This window comes from Sphaeramia orbicularis, chromosome 19, assembly GCF_902148855.1.
Source record: "Sphaeramia orbicularis chromosome 19, fSphaOr1.1, whole genome shotgun sequence".
In the NCBI taxonomy this organism is placed as follows: Eukaryota; Metazoa; Chordata; class Actinopteri; order Kurtiformes; family Apogonidae; genus Sphaeramia; species Sphaeramia orbicularis.
Window position 1 is genome coordinate 36,001,294 of NC_043975.1, and position 12,429 is coordinate 36,013,722.

The following is a 12,429-nucleotide window of genomic DNA, read 5'->3' on the forward strand; positions in this document are numbered from 1 at the left end:
AACAGATGGTATTTTATTGTTTTGGTTTTTTTTTTTGCTGTGACACACTGTAAGGAGCAATTTTAGGCAATGATAAAGGGGGAGGTTAGTTGGACTGATTTCTTTTTTTAAGAAAAGAAATGTAAGGCTTTGCTGGTGGAGCTCAAAACCCATGTGGTTTTTCTTTTGGCTCTCTGAGAAAGACTGCAGCATCAGAGGGCAAGCAAGAAAAAATGTTTGTGCTGTTAGGCAGCAACATGAAAAACTGTGGGTTATGTGTGTGGACTTGCAGATTTGTGTTGGCCTTGGGAAAAACAAAGAATATCACTTCCTTTTTCCTTTTATTTATACATACTTATTCTTTTTTCTCCAAGTGTATGCTGAGAATTGGGGGGAAAATAAACAACAGAGCATAAACATAGAGGCCTGTTCTGTCCCCAAATAGAATTGGCCAGAGAATCTTTGGCATTCAAGTGTGGGCTGCTGTCATAAACAGCTGGAGAAAGGGGTCACCTATTAAAGCTGAACATAAAATATATATTTTTTTAATCAAACCACTCAGGGTTTCTTGGCAAAGCTGCTTAAAACATAAGTAGAATTACAGCTTGTGACATTGTTTACTTGAAGTGGTATTACAAATCCCCGGACTTCATATTCCTGAAATGCACTGTTTGCCCTTTATGTCGTGCCAAGTCCCATAATAGAGTCGCATAGTAATTTGTGCATGTTCTTTTAGGTCTGTGCATTCAGTGTTTTCATGTGCAGGCTGAGGAGCCTTTGTCCTGGGGCTGTGTTGGATAGATGAATAGATGGACAGTGTTGAGGCAAGGTCCACTGTGTTTCCAGGGAAGGGAAGCGTCAGGCAGGCTCCTTATTGCGCCACGTCTGCCTAACCCCTTTCAGCCAATGGTGACAGTGATTTAGTAGCCCAAACGCCACACAGAGTGAGAGTGTGTTTGTGTGTGTTGGAGAGAGAGAGAAAGATCAGTATGTCCACAGAAACACGCCTGCTTTCACCTTCAGGTGAACATCAATAACACATTTTGTCATCAAGGTATGTTTGTAATGGCACAGAGGTGAAGGGAGTTCAGCGCTGCTGCTGCCGTTCTCCTGGGAAAGGCCGCAGGGTAGCATTTCACAACCTGCCATCACTCGCTCCCAAAACGGCACCTTGCCACCAACCTTCAAAGCTGCTGCCCTTTTTAATGCGATTCATCGTTTACTAAATAGAGATGCCCGTCGCAACAGGATGTTTAACACGCCACAAGGGTACAGGCTGGAACGGAGGAGCATGTTCTGTTTGATAGTGGCAGTTGCGTCTGTTATTGTTTTTTGTTTTTTTTTTTAAGGTGTAATAGGTAGGTGTGGCTGTTCACCTTGAACCTTGGCACAACAACTTGCTTCTGAACACACAAACCAGGTCAGTGCAGACTGGGTGATACTAGTCTTGCCTTGTTGGTGCATATTGCAGTGTCATTTCATATTGATGATGTCAGAAATTCAGTGTATTTTTGTCTGGCCAGTGTTTTCTTGTGAGCTACATGAACCGTGCTCAGACCCACTGATGGGCCCCAGCTTGTTTGCAGAGAGAATTAGCTGGAGGCATCAGTCAGAGAGTACTGTACACCACTTTGGTTTGACGCTAAATCCCCAAACAAGGGTTGGTGTACACTGCAAAGCCCACTTTGATGAATAAAGCGGAGGAGACAGAAAGGATCCAGGCAGTGTCATTGATTCATCTGAGCTTAAAAAAGACAGCTGATTGCAGACATTGTGACAATAGGGCTTTAATCTCACTATCAATAATTACATTCTCCCCCATGCCTGTCCTGTTACACATACACACACTGAGGTAGGAGGGGATCTCATAGTTCAGGTTAAAGGGGGTTCTACCCTTTAAAATATTCATAGCTTCTTCATTTAAATCAATTCGCCTCTACAGGGGCAGTCAAGCGTCAACTGTCAGAAATTGAGCTGCGCCTGTTGTAATCACTTCCTTACTTATCTCTACAGATGGCTTCTTCGCAATGGGCTCTGCATGGCTAGCTCAGCAGCACATTGAGGGAGGGGTCTCACTCTGTTTCTCACTCTCCTTCCCATCCGTCCGCCCTATCTTCTTGTTTCATCTGCACCCTCTCATAATGGAACACACATAAATTCATCTGGGTATTGAACAAGGGACATTCATCACCCCAGAATTCATCTGCGAGGCATTTTCATTCCCAAAGTGTCTTTTTTCTGTCTCCCACTTTATCTCGCTCTCCCTCTCTGTTTCCCATCTCTACAGTGGCATTCTCCGTGTGGCAAGCCTGAGCTGGCCAGTCAGTGTCACGATTAATCTTTAATGCTCGCCTGCCCTAATTTTCCTCATATTTTACAAGATTTCCTGCCCTACAACCCCCCTTTTTGCCGGCATTCGCTATATATAGAGTGATTACATGGAATGTTGCATTGTTTCATCAGTTGCAGAGGACCGTTGCCTTCCTCTGCCTCTCTTGAGCAGTCAGCCGCATTCTATCAGGCCACTAGCTCTAGGGCCGAAGCGCTGGGCTGCTGTTTCCACCAACACACTCATCCCTCGGTCTCCCTCTGGGGATCTGTGTTAACATCACATCCATGACAACAACGTACACCTCAAGTACAACACACACACCACGATGGAATGCCCTCCTATTTACAGAATGGGACAGCCGAGAAAATAGGGTAGAGGTTAGTATGCTAAAAATACAAGTGCCTGGCAGTTCTCCTGCTGTCTGGGTAAAAAATAGCGCTGTGTTGCTGCCTTCTCAGTCAGCATTGTTAACCAAGGAGCAAGACTGAACACTCTACCCAGGCTCATGTTCGTGTTTCATGCAAGAGGGAAGATGGAGCTCTGAATCACACAAACTTATCCTTATTTGTCTCTACACACAAAACAAAGTCCCCTCGGCTACAACTGTGCTTTTTTAACAAGCTAGCAGGCCAGTTCCTAAGATAGCCGAGATGCCTTGATGTTCTAGATGATCTCATTGTGGTTAATAAGTGCAGTCCTTATTTGGCTGCTTTTCATAATACCTGGTGTTTGTTTCTTTAACGGGCCCCCAGGGCGCACACAGAGAGCATGTTTGGAGGAAGACAAGTCCTTTCTGCATGTCTTGATTTATGGGAGCGTCTTTTCAAAGTAACTTTAGATATCCATATTGTGTATCACCTCCTCTCTCCGCGTCTCTCTCCCGCATGTTATCCGGGCCCAGCCCTGTTCGGCCTGGCACAGTCTTGTCTCAGCTGGTGACAGAGAAGCCCAGTCTGTCTGAACGCCACTTTCTTCTCTTTCCCACAGCCCCTCTGAATCATTTCATATTCATTACATGTCTGGCTGGAGCCTCGGCCTCTGACATTTGACTCTTAAAGGCCCACCTGGGACTGGGATGAAATAGACTTGCCAACAGTGCGGTGGAGGTGGGAAGGAAGAGTGTAGTGCTGGATAGTGATGGATAGGACAGCGTGTTTGACTGAAGGAGTCAGACTGGCTCATATTACAGACTGCTTGTTCCCCATGACCCTGTTTGTGATATTAGCATTGTGCAATGTGAAAGATGCCCTATAGTCAAGCAACTCTGAACACGCGTAGGTTAAGAGAGGTGAAAGAGAGGAGACTAAAACAACTGGGTCCTGTTTGTTGGAAGTTATGAGTGGGTGTTAAAAGAAAGGTATTCTGATATCAAGCGGCCTCTTCATTTCAGTGCGACATATTGTCCAACCTTTGGGGTGACCTGTTGTGTCTTATCTGGGCCATTGTTAGTCAAGTACCTCAGCCACGAGTAAGTGAGATTGTTGCCCGGCAGATATCAGTAATGAAGTGGTCGTGTCAAATGCAGAGGAGCTCTTTTGTTCTCCAAACTAAATGTGTCCCAACCCTCTTAGCTGCTTGTTAATTTGCCAAGAGCCCCAGTAGGGTTAAGTTAGTAGCGTATTGCTGTTCCTTTTTTTATGTTTCAACAATGCACTGGAATAGATAAAGCCCTCAGGATGACATGATCCCTCTTTTTCTGGATGAAAGTCGACACATAAACGTCTTTGTCTGCACCGCATTCCTAGTCGTCTTTTTTCCAAAGCCTTCCCATGCTGGATCCAGGCCGGATGTTCCTTTAGTTTGGGGAAGGAGGTGGGAAATATGCAACCATGCAGCACTTAGCGCCGTAAGGGCACATTCTGTTATTCCACTGGATTTTTAACAGTAACCCGAGGAAAGCTTTTTATAGTCAGCTAAAATTACATCAGGAGGGTAGGAAAGGAGGGAATGAAGAGGGGCATTTGTTCAGCACTTCTACTTAATAACACAATTATGTCTTTAAGTGATTGCCTTGTGCGTCCTCACAAATCACTTTTACACTCCAACATGTTGTGTCACACCTATGTGCAAATCCAATATTCAGTTTCAGTATCGACCCAGTCTTGGAAGAAATGGGATTTGAAAATAGTTCAGTTTTAATCTTTTTGTAGATGCACAACAGCATGCAGTAAAGTGAAGCAGGAGTCACATGATGCTTATGGGTTTTACATAGTTTGACACTGCACTAGATTTATCATAAACATAATTTTAATTGGTTAAAGTTTTAGTATGGTGCTTCGTTTTTTTTTTCTGTTCTGTGTTAATGTTTGCTTCCTTGTTAGCTTCCTTTTCTCCCTGTGCGCTCCTTTAGACAGTGAAAGTTCTACATTTACATATATCAGGTCCAGTTCTTAAGAGTAGCAACATTGTTCTTTGGGCTGTTTTTCTAGTTTCTGTTTGGTACCGGACATAAAACGGGTATTGAGTCACCCCAGCTCTTATTCGCATAAACATCCCAGTCTGGTGCACCAAACTATAGCACTATGATCAATGTTTAAGCCTTGACTGCACTCCTTTGAGATAAAATCAAGCGAATAGGCTTTTCTTTCCTCTCCAGCTCCAGCTTGAGTGCTTACTAATGGAAAAGGTGACAACAGTTTGAACTAGAGCTGTCAAGCTGCGCAGCATGGCATCCTGTAGTAACTGTTGACCAGGCCCCTTTGCTTGTAGCGCCACTGCTCTGTGCCACCACCACAACGTGACATCCTACTTTGCCCTCGCGCCATACGTGGGAAACCTTTGCACAACACTGCTGCCACCACAGCGGTTCCACAATAGAGCTGGATTATTGTGTCTGGGCTGTCAGCACCTCTCAGCTGAAAGAAAACGAGGGGGGGGGGTGAAAGAGAGAGATCTCAGGCACCAGGAGAGGAGAGGAGAGGTGAGGGGGGGCAAAGAGAGAGCTGGCATTTTCAAACAATAATCTCTATGGAGCCTTTCAGGGGGTTTAATGTCATTTTTGGCCTCTGGATTTTTGCCCTTTTCTCCTTTGAACAAAAAGCAGTGGAGAGCGAAATGGATAGGAAAAGAATGAGGAAATAAGTGAAGGGAGACAACAGACAGAGAGGGTAGAGAGAGAATGAGAGAGAAGCTTGGCTGGGTGACTGATATTATTAGTGCGACTGATGGAGACTTGGCCTGCATCCAGCGGCTGCCAACAGGCCAGCATGGGCAAATTGAGTCTGGTACAGAATGACCTATATCCCCGTCCTATTTAGCATATTACAATATTTGCCCTTATCTCGCTTGTCTCTTAATCCATTCTTCCTTCCTTTCCTTTCTACATTTTGTGTCATGTATCAGGTCATGATGAGACCTTATCTTCATTTCCAACCGTTTTAACTAACCTTATACATGTGGGCCTGTTGCTATGGCAAAACTTGTTCCCACTCTCTAACCTCATCACCTACAGAAATGTTAAACAGTAAAGCTTAGAAGGTTGGTAGCTCTGATTAAAAATCCCTCTGCTTTTTTACCTTGCATGTTGCGTGCAGTCTGCATGGCTGCCCAGATTTGCTTCTTCTGGCTAAAGGAAAGAGTGGCAACACTAATCTTTCCTCCCCCGGTGTGAATTATGGATTGGATCTAATGCAGCGATTAGACACACGCACCAGCACACGTCCGTCTGCTCCACTGGTGACCAGCCAGGTGCCTCTGATGGTGAAAGAGGGATTCCCCCGGCTGCAGATCAAAGTCTGACCTTAACCTGGCCACCAAATAAGTCTTAAGCAGTGGTGGAACAAGTATTCACATCCCTCACTTAAGTGGAAATACTAATACATCAATGTCAAAGTTCTGCATTGCATCTAAAAACCGTATGTCAAAATGCTATTTAAAGCAAAGAGTAGAAATAAAAGTATATCTCATTACATCATTAGAATTATTACTGAGGCATTAATGTTTTCACAGTTGTTGCTAGTTTGAACTAGTTTCTGTCCAGTTTTATATGTACATACCAGACAAATCTGAGGAGTCATGAGAGATTAATGAGAGGGAAGTAGAACAAGTATCTCAGTTTTTGTATGTTTTTCTTTAATCTTCAGTTTTTGATGAAATACAGGATCATTAGAACATGTATCAAAATACAAATATAAGACAAGTTTAGATAAAGTCATTATTTGTTGGAGCTGTTAACAACTCCTTTGTAATGTGAACCTGAAACAACACTGTTTTTTGTAAAATGCTGTGTTTTAAAATCTTTTGTATTTCCTGCTGTAAAATCATCATGGTAGTAACTAGAGTTGTTGAAGAACTAGTGAATTGGATGTGTAAAATAGAAAATAGTCATGGAAATTGCATCAAAACTGCACCTTTTATGTACTGAGTTCTTCCCCACACTGCTCACCTCTAATCAACCTCCACAGCTACATACATCCTAAAGCAAGCAAAGGGAAGAAATCCACTCGTGCTCATATGTTTGCTAAAACCTTTCATGACTGTAATCCCCAACTCTAGGAAGAGGTGCATGGGAATCTTGGTCAGCTGACTTTAAAGCCAGAGGAAAGAGAAGGAGGAACCGCTGCAAGGTTGAAACCTATCCCCCTCCACCGCCCCCCGCCCACCCTTCACTAAAGCCTACTGGGATGCTCCTTGGGCTTGACATGACCAACCTCACCTGCCCTCGCTACTCAGCGGGAAGCTCCATCATCGGCTTCCCCCAGAGCTGGCCTACTTGGGACTGTTTGATCTCATTGTGGAAGCAAGAGAGCTGGCAGGCAGAGAGAGGCTCCTTGATGCTGAGGGTTGGGGAGGTGGAGCAGGCTTCAGTGGAGAGGCTTAATAACTGTATTAACATCGCTGGCTCCCCCAGGACCCACGCCTACACAGTGGAAGGAGGAGGAGGGGGTAGCAGTACTGTAAAGCTGCCTGCTCTCACTTTTAATGCTTTGCCCTAATTTTCTCTCTTCTTGGGCTCTATACTCAGTTCAGCTTTTACATTAAATGTGATTTATAAATCAAGACATATTAGAGCAACAAAATAAAGTACATCTTTATCTCTTTTCTCCCTTTTTCATGATCTTTCATAACATAATCTCACTATGCTACCTCAGTTTGCACTCTTAATGTTCATTCCATAGCGCTACATTCAGAATTGTGCTTCTGGATCACTCCCTGTGACTCTCCATGTCCTCATTTTCTCTGCTTTTCCATCTTTTCTTTTACTGTTCATCTGCTTTCACACCCTGCTGCTTAACAGATGGATGTATTGTTGTTTGATACCATGTTCCCTATCATCAAGTGTGTAGTATTACAGTGAAGTTTGAGTCCAAACTACTATACTCTTTCTCCACCTGTGTGTGTCGCTATTCATGACAGTCCCCCTTATCCCCTTGAATTATACATTGGAAACCGCTGAATTATTGATGGGCCCCACTTAGCTTAATGGACAGAGTTAACTGGGAGAGGCGTGTGTTCCTTACTTGCGCAGGAACTGGGTCGCAATAAACAACACCCAGTCACTTCCAGGGTCATAATGAGGCCCGGGTCACAAGGCTGGGAGACGGAGCGCTCAACAAAAGGCCAGCCAGGGTTAACTGGACCCTAGAGGGAAAGACAACAGGAGAGAGAAGTGGAAGCTTTAACACCAGGCTCACCTGAAGGCTTGGCTCAGGTTACTTCCACTCATTGTTTTTGGCAGGCACGCTTACTGGTGTCTACAGCAAGCATGATGCTTCACATGCATATCAACATACATGGTGGTTATTTACACCAGTATTTGCGACCCACTTAAGAAAGGGACGACAGGGTTTTTCCCAGGAGTTGTGGACTGCCAGGGTGCTATTTTGACATTTTGATGTTAGTATTTGGCTTAAAACTACATATTTTGCATAGTTTTAGTGTCACATAGCTAGTCACTGTCGTAGAGCTGTGCCAGTAACGGCTTATTTGGCTAATTTATAATTCTTTAAACAAGTAACTGCTATTTTTGGCAGTGTCAGCATCTTTGCAAAATAGCATTTGGGGAAATTGTATTGATGGAACATTTGCACATGGAGTAGCAAATGGTACAAAGAAAGATGTTTGTGTTTGTAAAAACCTACTTTCAGAGTTTGTCTGTAGTTGAAATGTTGTTGTTCTTTCATGTAATGGAAGAAACTTTGAAAATGATACCATGCAGATAACATAGGGGAAGGTGCAGACTTAAGGAGTCACCCAGTGGTCGAATTATTCCAAGAGAGAACATCCTTTGAGCCAGACTTTTTTTTTTTTTTTTTAACAATGTTCAAAAAATCCAGAAAAAGCATCTGCTCATTAATGAAGTTGACACACAGTTCCAATTTAGCAAATACGCAAGCCCCTCTTTGAGACAGCTGAACCCTAGGAAATCCAGTCTGTTTGGCTCATTTTTCTGTTTATTTAGCTTGAGTGCTTCAGTTTGAATAACTTGAAGTTGTGTGTTTAAGTATTTATATCCATCCTTGGTTTATACATGTTTTTTTGTGATGAACACAGTAGCAAAGACCAACGTTGTCCTACTAAAACCAGTGTGCTGCTGACTGGTGTGTAGCCTATAAGTGTGTGTATGTGTGTGTCATGATCAAATGGCTTCCCCCAGGCTACACTGAAAGGTCAGGGATCCATGCAGGAAATTAGTGTCTGCGGAGGCACAGATAACACGCACACATCCACACACAGAACCCGGGGAAGAGAAAAGCACGACCCATATGGAGGAAACTAAACATGTCCTTCATTAAATTCTAGTAACATCCCACTGCTCTCCCTTGATAACTCTGCCTGCTCTCATCAGCCATTTTTCCTAAGCACGCCGCTAAACGTTACCTCCCGGTGCTATCGACAAGCGCCTCACTTTTTATTTATTTATTTTTTTTGCATTAGCGCTGACACTAAAGACAAATGAGTCTGCCTCAGTCCGCCCACTCGCTCTCCCCTCACTCTGCCCAAATATTCCACTAAGGAGCCCCCTGACACTGCACATCAGACAGCTGAATCAAATGTGTGTCATCAGTCATCATTAGGTGGTATGAGCAGGAGAGCAGTGGCGGAGTACGAAGTGTTCCGACAAAGGTGTTTAAAGGGTCCCGCCGTGGTGTCGGGCACCTTCCTCCATCCTTAGTCGGTCTGTTTTAAAGGCAGAGGTTTTCAGCAGTCTGTCAGATATCTTCTGTGTATAATGATGGCCCTGTTAGCAGTCTGATTTGTCACTTCATGTCTTACCAGCAGGCTGCTAGCTTGTTTTCCTGTGGGTCTGGCTATTCTAAATATGTCAGCTGCCTCCCGGGGTTCTTTAGGCCATTTTAGCCCTGTGTGTTGACCTACTAACCCCCTCGGGTCCTGGCATCATTGAGCTCTTTAACAGACCAGTGACAGGATAATAGCACGCCTGCTGCATCTTTCTGCCCACGCCCTTGCAAATACCTCCATTTACATCCACAATAATATGCTTTCAACTCCAAAACCTGACATTTGTACTTGGAAGCTAATTTATGAAAGGAACTGCTGGTATTATGGGTTTCATGTACAGTAGAGGAATGCACGTTAGCCTGCTGGGGCTTGAAGGCATGAAGGGGGTGGGGGGTAAATTACAAGCGAGGTTAACTATTAGCTCTAACTCATATTGACAAGTACACAGAGTGACAAAGCTAAATGGGGTTTCTGGGTTTTAAGAGAAAGACCCCAGTGAGAATGCATGTCATTTAACGTTGTTGAACTCATGCTCCTACAAACCTGAGTCACGCACACGCTGAACCGGCGACCTCTCCCCCCGCTTCCACTGTCGTGCTCCCGCTCTGAAGTTGAGAAGATCAAACCCTCGTAATCTATTCCCTCTGTGATTGACTATTGTGTTATCCACAGAGAGAGGGAGAGGGGGGCAAAGGGAGAACATGGGTGGAGAGAGGCAGTTTAACATGACAAAGCCTGTCCCCGGTGATCCCCTCTTCTCCTCCCCAGATCCTCTTCTTTTTCTCCTGTCTCTCTCTTGATCCCTTGTTCCTCCTTTCTCTTTCTACCTCCTATTGGCCTCTCCAAGTCCATTTCAGCCCTCTAATGCAAATAGCCCTTTTGCTCCCTCCATATTTATGACCCGCTCCTTCCACCGTTGAATATGCGCTTAAGAAGTGAGGGCCTTAAACGCTGCCAGTCACATCGGATTAGCAAGTATCAATGGGCAGATAACCTCTCTGTTAGTGAGTGAAGAGCAAACACTCCAGCATGAGCATTCATGAATGTCTTTTGGCCTTCAAACACTAAGAGGCACTGTGTGTGGCAGTCAGCCTGGTAAAGATGACCAGGGTATGGTTAATGTGTAAGAGTGTATTTTAAGAGCTGGCAGGCAAAAACCTGATGTATGAAATTCATTTTCTATTTCCTTACCTCTGACTGTTTTACAAATGCCAAGGGCAGAAATGTGTTGATGATATACCCAGTAATTCAAATCATTTGTTGCAGATTTTATGTGTGCTCTCAGCTGCATGTTGTTATATTGAAGGAAAAGAAACAGTTTGTGCTCAGCCCCTCTTCTTAGATAATGTTTTTCCTGCAAGCCTTCCTTACATGATTGTTGAAAGGTCACAGGAATATTTTCAGACCTGTGCCCCTTGCACTTCTCATTACTGGTTGCTTGTAATGTAAATGACCTATGAATTTGCGGGAATAGGGATTATTAAAGCTTATTTTGCTGTTGCACTCATCCTAAGTGACTCAGGGAGGGAGCATCCATCTGATGACTAAATGTTAACCTTAAAGCCTTTTGTTATACTGCGCACTGAGTTTGTGGATTAGTTAAGCTCAGCTCTTCCTGGATCTAAGTACGGGTGAGTGCAATTTATCACAGAAAGAAAATGAAGGCGCACAGTCATCGACTCACGCACAGTTCTATAATCAACCCATGCAGGCACTCAGTAAAAAGCAAGGCTTAATGTTTCATGAAGCCATTTTCACAGCCAGAACGCCAACATTAAAGACCAGTTTGTAAGCGGCTGTGGTTTGGCCTGTGTGTGTTCGTGTTATGATCCAGTCCCAACCTTGAGCTTGAGTTGTGTGTCACATGGCATCAGAGCACACAGATCGTTTATTAATTCACTTTCGGAGAGTTGACAAAGGGAGGTTACTCTGTGGTTACACCTTCTCACTTTCAAACATGTATAGCTTTATTCAGAGCCTCCTTATGTTATGGAGTGTTTGTCTTGTGTGTGTCCTGGTTCCCAGTTCTGTTGCTCAACTCAGCTCCTTATTCTCACATCCTCTATCTTACGCAATTTCTTTTTATCCCTTTTGCTTCTGATTCTCTCTCTCTCTCTCTCTCTTGTTGTGGGTCTCATTATTCCAATCAGGTGATTTCATATAGCGGCTAAATGCCTGTGATCAGCTCATGAGCATACATTTATTTACACAGTAGCCAAACATGGCCTGTATTCATCATGTTGATTAGAAAGTGTTCACTAATGATAAACCCTCTTTTTCAATTTAGATAAACTCTTTCTTCTCTCTGCTGCAATGGAGCTTTGAGCAATGTGTGTAGGAGAAAATGAGCATAGACTTAAAGCACTTAATGCTGTACAAAAGCATGGCACATATTCAATGACAGTACAACCCCAGACCTGCATGTTCAGCATTTATAATGAAGATCTGCACGCACAATGTCACATTTTCACACACACTGATATCAGGTATCATGTTTTGGAGTCCTCATGCCCACACCTAAGTATAACATGTGTTTCAGGCAATTGAAATGCACTGTGGTGTCTGTCCATATCCTGGCATGCACTGGCCGACACGGGTTGGCTTTTGCCCCCTTGCGCCCGCCACCATGTCCCACACCATCAGCTCATGCCAAATATCTGCAGTCACCCTGGGGCAAGTGCCAACTCACATAGACCTACTGTCAGTCAGCAGGCCTAGACAGCTGCTGGGTAGAGTTACACCGTGTTACTTGGGGTTGCAAGGGAGCGTCGTTGCCAGGGAACCCATGGTTCTTCCTTACCTTCTTTTTACAATTGGATTCGTAAAACCTCATGAGACAAGAGAATTTAGAAATTCCTTCTTTAAATTGTATCTTGTTTGTTCAGTGTTTCTGCATTATGCTCATTATTAACTGTACCAGTTATTAGCATTTGGCA

General features: G+C 43.9%; 1 protein-coding gene across 5 annotated transcripts in view; it reads left to right on the plus strand.

The window, feature by feature from the left end:
* raraa (retinoic acid receptor, alpha a) overlaps window positions 1–12,429 on the plus strand; it is a 196,719-nt gene that overhangs the window by 152,053 nt on the left and 32,237 nt on the right. The gene's annotated exons all lie outside the window — the stretch shown is intronic.